This window comes from Fukomys damarensis, unplaced genomic scaffold (genome assembly GCF_012274545.1).
Source record: "Fukomys damarensis isolate Sample0158 unplaced genomic scaffold, DMR_v1.0_HiC HiC_scaffold_23, whole genome shotgun sequence".
Taxonomy (NCBI): domain Eukaryota; kingdom Metazoa; phylum Chordata; class Mammalia; order Rodentia; family Bathyergidae; genus Fukomys; species Fukomys damarensis.
In genome coordinates this window covers 21,578,145-21,587,347 of record NW_022900935.1, presented here as the reverse complement: position 1 = coordinate 21,587,347, position 9,203 = coordinate 21,578,145, and the positions used below count along the sequence as shown (strand labels likewise).

Genomic DNA, 9,203 nt, shown 5'->3' with positions numbered 1-9,203 from the left:
AGCAGTGGGCCAGTCCCCAAACTCGGGCACACCCGACAGCAAGGGAAGGGGGCTGGAAGTGTGGTCCTCAGGCTCCCTTGCGGAGGGAAGGGCCCGAGGACACCCACATATCCACACACAGCCTCAGTTCAGGGAAGACTTTGGGGCAGAGCCCAGCCCTCCCCAAATATTTCTCTCCCTTGTCCTATGAGATGGGGGAGAAGGCAAATCCCAATGGAGGCAGTGCCCCAGGGAGCTGGGTGTCATGTGCCCCGACAAGCTACATTGAGAGTAGGAGCAATGCCAGCAGCAGCAGCCAGGAATCTGCCTTGTAGAAGAGACTTGCTGTATGCCAGGCACTGTGTAAGGCTCTTGGGATACAGTAGTGACCAGAGGGGTATTCAGCTTTGCCCTTGGCAGCTTACGTCTGGGGAAGAGATAACAAATGAGAGGAATAAGGTTCAGGGTAAGAAAGGCTAGGGAGGGAGGTGAGACGGGTAAGGAGGAAAGCAACGGGGGGCCGGGTAGGGGCACACTGAGACTGCAGTCAGCCTGGTCAAGGACGGCCTGGAAAGGTGACCCTGCGTTGTCTCACATAACCATCTGAGCTAGCTCTCGAAGTCTTACTGTTACTGTTCCCATCTTGGGATGAGGGAATGAAGCCCAGAGGGGGAGCGGAATCACAGCATGTGAGGTCAGAGGTGAGATTTGAACCCGGGCCTCCCTGATGTCCAGGCCTTTAACCAGCCATGGTAAGATCCTGCCTCTGCTTGCCACAGCCCTTGGGGCATGAGGAGCTGTGTTCCAAATCCCACGTGCGAGTGATGGAAGAGCCCGCATGGAGGCCGAGGCGGAGTCTCAGGGGGCCTGGCACTCCTGCCGGACATGCACGTGCGTCTCCAAGTCAGACCTGTTTGGGCTGGACAGCCCAGCTCCGGAATCGTCCTTTTGTGCTTTCTCAAAGGGCCTCACAAGAGCGTTAAATGCCGTCATGTTGGTGCTAATTTGGGACCGATTTTCCTATTCAGCCAGTGATGAAGCCGGTGTTTGCACAAGGCCTGAGGGACAGGACCACACGCACAGCGTCTGTGCTGGCCGCCACCAGCCTGCCCGCACAGGCACCTGCTTCTCCTGCAAGTAACGGGAGCTCCACTGAGACTCCGTCCTCCAGCCCCAGCTCCGCCCACCGGTCGGGACAAATCTCGGTCCCAGACTCTCCCAGTGAAAATCTCCAGGAAGGAACGGAAGCCCCCAGACTCTCCCAGTGAAAATCTCCAGGAAGGAACGGAAGCCGCACTGACAAAAGGATTCAACTCCGAATCCCCATCGTCATGAGCAAGAAGTGTTGGTACGGACTAGGGCGTGTGGCTCTGTGGCAGTGTTTGCTAGCGTGCAGGAGATCCTGGCTTCCATCCCTAGCACACACACAAAAGGAACATTTGTGACAATAAGAAAATGTAAACAACCTAACTGACCAAAGGAGAAATGGTAAATGCATAAGAGAATGCGTATTCACACCATGTAGACCTGCTGGTCGGTGTAAAAACCAAAACTGAAATAACAGACACAGTAGGATCTCATTTAAGTTAACTTTAAGACAGCCCTAAAGCTGGGAATGGTGGCACCTCACTGTAACACCAGCACTCTGGGAGGCTGAGGAAGGAGGGTTGAAGAAAGTTCTAGCCCAACCTGGGCAACTTTAGCGACTTAGCCAGGCCCTGTCTGAAAATAAAAAATATATATATTTTTTTTTTTTTGAAGGCCCTGGGTTCCATCGTCAGCACTACATACATACAGAAACACATACAAACAAAAAGTACATATACATACAAATAAATAAATAAAAATACGACATCTGCAAATACCGAAGATATTGTGTCAACTTCAGCTTTCTTTTTGTGGTACCAGGGATCCAGCTCAGGACTGCTGAGCTACATCCCCACCTGCAGCTTTTTTCCCACTTCTATGGCTCAGCGCAGCCTCTCCAAGTTCCTCAGGGCCTTCTGTGTGAACTGGGGGATTTGTGAACCTGGTTTCCTCTCCTGGGCGGGGTTTTTGTGAGATTGGATCACAGATGAATCCATAATTTTGGAGCATTATGGTAGGTGCTCAGAAAGCGGCAGCTGTAGCTGTCACCATCCCCTATGTTCTGTACCCTGGTTGGTGGCCGCAGGGTCTTGAATAGAGATTAGAGCGTTCCCTCACCCATTCCCAGTCCTGCTAATCAGACAACAACCTGAATGTTGGAAACTGTAGTCAGTAAAATAATTTCACAACCTGGGGCCACATCTAGACTTTTCCTCTTTGAGTGGCAGCCTTCTCTCTCACCTCCTCTGGTGCAGCCCTGGCCTCCACCCTCCCTTTGGGACTCCCAGGCAACTGCTCCATACAATCTCACGGGGCTATGGGGCCAGTGTGGCCACTCACATGTCACTATTCGCCGTGCTCAGTGCTGGGCTCCGCAGAGATCAGCTGAAAAACCGGGGACCGGGACTGAACTGAGCTTCTTATCCCAAACCTTCCCCAACACTGAGTAGAAAGCCACAGATGGAGTTAGCACTCAGCAAACATCTGCAGACACCTCTAGCAAAGGAAGAGAGGAAGAGGAACGCCTTAGCTTTGGACTGGAAAACCGAAGAAACTCTCCAACGAAACGCAACTGCCGCCCAGCTCCGCTCCTTCGAAGAGAGCAAAGAAAGGGATTGGGTGGTGCAGAGTAAATGGCACGGGACCAACTGTTCTGTAAATTCTGAGAATCGTAGCTCACCCTCATGCCCATCCTAGGAGACAGATGTCATTGTCCCCAACAACATGTAAACGGAGACTCCAGGAAGTACCCACCGAAGGTCACAAGCCTGGTTAGCGGGGTAGCAGGGCTTGCACCCTAGCAGCTGGTTCCCAAGCCAGCTCTCTTGGCTGGGGCCACCACCTTGTCCCTCTGGAGTGGTTCAGCAGGTGGACTGCACAAAGGTGATGGTGACACAGAGCCTGCCTTGAGCCCCGCTCATCCGGCCTCCCAAATCCTTGGGTCTGGACCCCTTTGCTTGCCTAACCCCTGGTCCTCCATGTCTGCTTCTGACAGGGCTTTTAGCCTGGCCCCTCCTGCTTTCTTCCCTGTGCCTGGTGCAGCAGCCAACCCACGACTCTGGGTCCCCAATTATGCTTTCCTTTTTCGAGGGAACAACTTCATTTCGATTTTTCTGAAAACATTGGGAACTATGAAAAATAAGCTGAATGGCTGGCTGTACCAAAGGCAAAATCCAAGTAAAAACAACACTTGAAAATCATGTTTCCCAGTACAGAAACACTATTTAAGACACCAGGTTTTTACAGGTAAAGAAGTTCACTAAACCATAACACGAGGTGCTTTGCTTAACTGCCATAAATTTAATAAAGACACACAGAGAATAAAAAGTACATACTCGACTCGGGCCCTGGAATCTCATCATTTATAAAATAATATGGTCAAACATCAGTAAAAATAAACAGTTGTTCCACACAAAAACAAATCTTCTGATGAGTGAATGCAGAGTCCAACAGAGTAGTGTTTGGAGCTGAGGAAGAACGGCTTGTGTCACATTCAGATTGTACGCATACAAATAAATACGGATGGCAACTAAACACAAACTACAAAGCAGCGGTCTTCAGTAGGGATAGCAGCTTCCCACAGCCTTAGACCTCCGGTGGGCATGTGGCCATCCTGTCACCGCATCCAAATCTGACTTGGATGCCAGCTACCCACGGACCCCTCCCAGAGGCCCCAGAGGGTGGTTACTCAGCACGCTCTGTACTGCAGTGGACCTGCCTGTATGTCTGTCCCATTAGCTCTTTGAAGCCACAGATGCGTCACATCAAACAGGATCAAACGTCATTTTAAAGCATTTTTAGTGGTGGGAGTCTTTCTTCAAAAGACAACAATATATCTTTATGCATCTGAATACAAAATAGATACCAGGGTCGTGGTGAAGAGTGCCTGTAGTCCCTGCACTAAGGATCACTGCAAATTTAAGGCTAACCTTGGGTGATACAGTGAGTTCAAGGCCTGAACTGCATAGGGAGAGCAAGAAACCAGAAAACAGAGGGAGGCAGCAGGGAATCCTGGCCTCCCCACCCCCACCCCCGCACAGCCTTCTCAGTTGCCCAGAGCCAATGGGGAGGCTCCAAACTACAGGCTGTGGAGGGTGCCTCCGAATTGCGAGTTGGTGATAGCGGCAATGGGAAATTAGTATTGGGCAGAGGTCTGCAGCTCCAGTGAAAACGCCTCATAAGCCGGAGAGATAGCTCAGTGGAAACTCACCTGACTGGCAAGCACAAGGTCCTGAGCTCAATTCCTGGTACCTGCCCCCCAAAATTTAAAAGTAATAAAACAAAATAAAAGCAGCTCAAGCTGGAAGACAGGGTCCAGGAAGGAGGCATCTGGTAGAATATTTTGCAGTTGGGGAGACAATAACTGATATGTCAAAAAAGGAGAGGCAGCTAGGATTTCCCATTGGCCAAGGTGGCTTTGGCTGTTTATATCTTGCTGATACAAATTCTTCAAAATCAGTTGGCAGCGATGCACCCTGTGTTGCAAAAGTGGAACCCCGTGACAATGGCCCTCTTTTTACTGAATTAAAGTTCTACCTCCTAAGCCAGAGCAAATGCAGAAATGGATTCCTACCCATAAACTGAAGCACCTTGGTGTTCCTAAGTATTGGGGATCTGGACTACATGATAAAAATGGAAAAAGTTACAGGTTTGTGATAATAGATCGCTTTGAGAGTGACCTCCAGAAAATATACGAAGCAAATGCCAAAAGGTTTTCTTGGAAAGCTGTCTTGCAGCTAAGTTTAAGAATTCTGGGGCTGGGGATTTAGCTCAGTGGTTCAGCCGCCTTCCTCTCAAGTGCAAGGACCCAAGTTCGATCCCCGGTACCAAAACAAACAAACAGACAACAACAACAACAACAAGAAAATGAATTCTGCCTATTCTGGAGTTCGTCCATCAGCATGAGTAGATGCGTGGAGATGTCAAGGCCTCCAATCTGAGCTACAAGAATGCTGACCAGGTGTATTTGGTAGGTTACGGTCTTGCTTATTGGTACTGCTCAGAAGGAGTGCATAGAGAATATAGAAAAGATCCCAAAAGATGTCACGCCGGCCCTGTTGAGTTCACCAGCATGGACGCACACCAGGGTGTGGCCCCATGAAGATGTGGTGATTTGGAAATACTTGTTTATCGCACTATCCCGTGGCTGGCCATCTTCCTTGGGAGGATAATGTGAAGGATCCAAACTGTGTCAGAGATTCCAAAGTTAGATAGAGAGAAAGTATTACAAGTTTGATGGAGAACTGTTTTCCTGGGAAAAAACAAGGTGAAATCACTAAACACATGGAACCTGTAAAATTACTGGACTGGACTGAGATGCCTCTTTATCAAAAGTTCTGCAGTATTCTTTTGCAAGGACTAAACGCTATGGGAAGTAAGGAGGACAGCAAACTGGACCTCAGTGCTGTGGAGAATGGAAGTTTGAAAGCAAACACAGTAACAAAGAAGAGATAGGAAGGTGCAGAAGAAAGCACAGAATGTAGCGCTGAAGATATGGAATGCTCACATTCCCAGGCGGAAGAGGCCCCAACAACACATTCAGAAAGAGAAACCAGGAGTAAGTCACACGCTCAGAACCGACTTTGCTTCCTTTTCAATTTGACTTTTTCCTCTTTTTGTGTGTTTTGTTTTACTTTCATGAGTGACTCAGGGTGGGAGTCATAATTAAAACATATGTCTTTGAAAAACATAAACTTTTTAATTCAATGAATACTTTGTACAATTTTTTGAAAGACAGAAAAAATAAAATGCAATAGATACAAGGAAGTCAGGCATGGTGATGGACACCTATAATCCCAGCATTCAGGAGGTAGAGGCAGGAGGAACGCAATGAGTTCCAGGCCAGCCTGGGCTACATAGTGAGATCTTGTCTAAAAAGAACAACAACCGGGCTGGAGATTTAGCACAGTGGTTCTGCTGCCTGCCTCATAAGCACAAGGTCCTGCGTTCTAAAAAAAAAAAAAAAAAAAAAAATTTAAAAAAAAAAAAAAGAACAACAACCAAAACCACCCAAACAACAACAAAAATAACTATGCAAACATAAAATAAAATGGAAGGAAACAAGTTATTAATGGAGTGGGAAAGAGACAAGGGTAGTCCTGCTTGGAAGATCATCTCAGACTCTGCCCAGGGCCCTCTCAGAGGTTCTGGGACTTCACCACACAGTTTGAAAACTCTTGATTCAGCATGATTCTCTGAATAAAGCCATAGCTCAATAAATTCTGAGTGAACGTGTGTAGGTGTGTGTGTGTGTGTGTGTATGTGTTGCTGAGGATTGAACCCAGAACCTTTACACTCCGCTTCATCCCCAGCCCTTTTTTATTTTAAGATAGGGTTTCACTACCTTTCTAAACTGCCCCAGCCTGGGTTTGAACTTGCAATCCTCCTGCCTCAGCCTCCCACAGTGTGGGGTTTTTAGGTCTTTACTTCTGCACCTGGCCAAATGCTTTCTAAATGATTCAAAGACCAGTTATCCCTAGGGCCCAAAAGATTGAATTTCTTAGGGCGGCATTCCAGACAACTTTTCTGAAAGATGGGACCTCAGTTCACAAGCCAGGGGTTCAAACCTTCAATCCTCCGCCCCTCTGCCTACTGGCTGGGCAGGGACCTTGCCTGGGGCCCTCACCTTTCCCATAAAATGGGGACTGTGTAAACTCCTAGGTGGGGTTATTCCCAAGAATCAGGGCTACCTGCCTGTCCCTTCTCCCCCAAGCAACTGCAGTGAGAATGCAGGAAGTCTGCTAGGCCACTCTGAGGGTGGCTCTGACACTGACTGCCAATGTCTATCTCCAATTCGCAGTCCGCTCATCTGCCAAATGGCTATAATAATGGAAGGTCCTAGGGCCAGATTATGTGGCCCGAGTGAGACCACCTACTCAGAGGCCTGACTCTCTCGTTCCTCAGCCCTGTGACCTTCAGCAGATTAATTAACCTCTCGGAGCCTCCATTTCCCCATCTACACAAGGACTGGATAAATTAATTCACATGAAGTGCTTAGAAAGTGTCTGGCACCCAGCAGCTGGTACACACACATGAGCGGGTGACCTCACCCCACAGGGCTGCTGTGAAATTCAACTGGATCATCCATCAGGCACGCCCAGCCAGAGCCTGGCAGGTAGTAAGAGCTCAGTTGAAAGAGCTGTTATTTAATATGAATTTGGCCCAAATTCAGCATATTAAATATGAGCTCTTGGAGGAAAAAGTAACAACACAAACCTTGGGCAGGAATTCTAGGCTTGTTCTCTTGCCTCACAGTCACTTCTGATGGGGGTCACAGTTTTCCCCCTTTTGGGTGGGTGCCCACCCCGTCTCCCTCAGGGTGTCCACCCCGTCTCCCTCAGGACCCCTCAGCACAGATGAGCAGCGACTGGACCCGACCCCGGTGAGGAGCAAGATGCTATCAGCACTCCAGGTCCAGGACTGGGGGGTGCTGTAATCATGACTTTGTCAAAACTGGGGAAATGAAGAGCCCAGAAGTGGCCCTCCCGGCCCTGCGTCAGCCCCCACTGACTGATGACTTAACGCACTCTCTGAAGGATCTCACTAATCCCCTCAAGCTGTGTCACTTCCCCATCTCACAGAGGACAAAAGTGAGGCACAGGGGAAACAGAGTGACTCACCTGAAAGTAAGTGACCAGGACAGGCTCCACAGTCTTTCTGACTCTGCGATCTGAGCTTCCTCCCCAGTTTGTACCTCAAAGGATAACGTAATTGTGCAGCTGGGAACCCAGGGTCTGGAATCTGGCCTTGGCTCTGATGCTGTGTGATCCCAGGGAATCACCTCGCCTCTCTGAGCCTGGGTTCCTTACTGGTTTATCATGAGGACTAGATGAAAAGTAAGGGTGTCTGAAAAGGCTTGATAAGGCTCAGATTCCATCCTTCTTTCTATTGTTGTTATTCTTAGCCTTTATTGATGAAGCCTCATGAAGTCACTGCCTATACAGAAACAGAGAGTACAGGGTTAGGAAGCAGCTTGGTATTGGACGTGCCATGCATGACATTTGATCGGATATTTTGTTTTCATCCAGATCCTGAGTTGTGAAATTGTGGCCTGAGTTGTAGGGCTTCCATTTCGCTTATACTAAGCTGTCACATTACAAGATGCATAGTAAGCAATAGGATTTTAAATGGGGAGGAAATTAATCTGACCTCTTTCCCCTACTTGCTGGGTGAGTGGAAGGCAGTCGGATCCTTGCCTTCTCTCTCACTACATGTACTGTATCAATCATTTGCTCTTGGAGGGAAGGAAGTCTTGTTCCTGTTTCCCTTTAAAAAAAAAAAAAATAATAATAATAATAAATGTATTTTCTGGGAGAGGAAGACTTGCAGTAAGGAGAGAGGAAAGGAGGAATTGCTGTTTCATCCCGGGAGCACGTCTTCAAAACAAAGTGCAGAGTTATGTTCCCCAGACCCATTTCCCCGTGCCCCTGAGCAAGTATCGCTGTGATTTGCTGGTGACTGTGATGGTCACCTCCCTTGCGTTCACTCGCCTCTCCCTGTGGGGCAGGAAGGAAACGCTGCACCTGGGGTTGGGCAATGCCAGGGACCTCAGGACTCCATTAACCCCAGAAATGAACCCCGGGCTCCTGTCTGCCAGGCCCCACCCCCAACCACGCTGGGGCTTCACTGGATAATTTATAAGCTTCTCCACTTTGGCTGTTATTATGCGCTTGTCATTAATGAGCAGGCGGATGACATTCAAGATTTCCTCAATGTTTCCTCCTTCCTCCCCGCGCATTCTGTCTGAGTACTTCTTTGGGTCATTTATAGTATTGCAAAGTCTGCCATGGGACCAAACAACTGGGTTTGTTCAGCGGAAGAAGGGGCCGGTGGAGAAATAGAAGCGTCAGGAGCACTCTTTGCTCGGGCCACACAGGGTGGGGGTGGGGGAGGTCTCTTAACTTACCAAGGTCCCAACCCGAGCTTACCATTTCCTGTTCCCAGAGGGTGAGCATAGCACTCATAACTAGCTTGAACTGTAGAGATTTTATGCCTATACTTTGACATTCAGAGACCTAGAAAGTGCTCTTCAAAGACAGTAATGTCTCTGAGCATGGAAACCCCGGGGCTCAGGGGCACTAGGCCAGCTCTCTACCCCTGAGCTACACTCCCAGCCCTCATCTGTGTTTTCATTCACT

General features: G+C 48.7%; 1 pseudogene; it reads left to right on the top strand.

Annotated features, from left to right (window-relative positions):
* Nucleotides 1-4,353: 4,353 nt before the first annotated feature.
* Nucleotides 4,354-7,501, top strand: LOC104869582 (annotated as a pseudogene).
* The last annotated feature ends 1,702 nt before the right edge of the window (nucleotides 7,502-9,203 follow it).